This window comes from Meleagris gallopavo, chromosome 17 (genome assembly GCF_000146605.3).
Source record: "Meleagris gallopavo isolate NT-WF06-2002-E0010 breed Aviagen turkey brand Nicholas breeding stock chromosome 17, Turkey_5.1, whole genome shotgun sequence".
Lineage (NCBI taxonomy): Eukaryota > Metazoa > Chordata > Aves > Galliformes > Phasianidae > Meleagris > Meleagris gallopavo.
In genome coordinates, this window is record NC_015027.2 from 9,251,164 (window position 1) to 9,252,135 (window position 972).

Consider the following 972-nt stretch of genomic DNA (forward strand, 5'->3'; position numbering starts at 1 on the left):
CGGCACCGACCCGGCAGCGCGCCGCGCCGCGCCACGCCCCTCCTCGAGGCCGGCCAATGGTTGTGCACGGCCCACCGGCCAGACCGCCAATCGGAACGAGAGGGCGGGACTTGTAGCCGTGAGTGGGCGGTGCTTGGTGCTGCGGTGGGCGTGGCTTATCGAGGTGAAGGGGCAGGGCTTGAGATGTGCCGAGTCCCGGGAGCACGCGGTCCGCACCGGGACCCTCCGGGACTCCCGGGCCCCGCAGCTCGGGCCGAGGGAGCAGGCAGCTGGGCAGCCCCTCTGCCCCTTGTGCACTCACTGTCGTGTACGCCCACACCCTTACAGCCAGGCCCCAAGCCAGGTGCTGTGATCGGGTGGCTCTGAATTATTCAGCAGAGGTGAAGGTTTCACGGTGGGCATATGGCACGGAGCTCGGTGACCCGACCCGGGCAGCAGCCAGGACTGAGCCCAGTTCAACGCTCAGGCTGTCCAGGGCCCATCCGTGGCCTCGGGCACTTCCAAGAATGGGGCACCCACTCTTGGTGGGGCAGTGTCAGGGCCTCAGTGCCCTCTGAGCGAATAATTTCTTCCAGACATCCCACCTGTTTCTTTTTAGTTTAAAGCCATTCCGCCCTGTCCTACCGCGATCAGGCTGCGTACAAAGCCGCTCTCCTGTTTACAGCCACGGAGCTGCAGCCGGGACACGCCTGCCTCCTCCAGAGCTCCCAGCAGGGCAGTTCCCAAACCCAGACACGTACCGGGTGCTCTGGATGCACTGTGCAGAAGGAGGCACGGGGCAGCACCAGACTCGTCCCCTCATAGTCAGCACACAGAGGCCGTGCTCAGGGCCAGGTCGAGGAAATCCAAACCTTTCACCCGCCTGAAATATTCACAGCGCCATGAATACTTAAAGCCCGGGCTGCGCGGCGCGCTGGCAGCAGCTCGAGTGCTGCGGCCCTCCCCGCGCGGCCTCTCCGTTCCGCGAAGAGC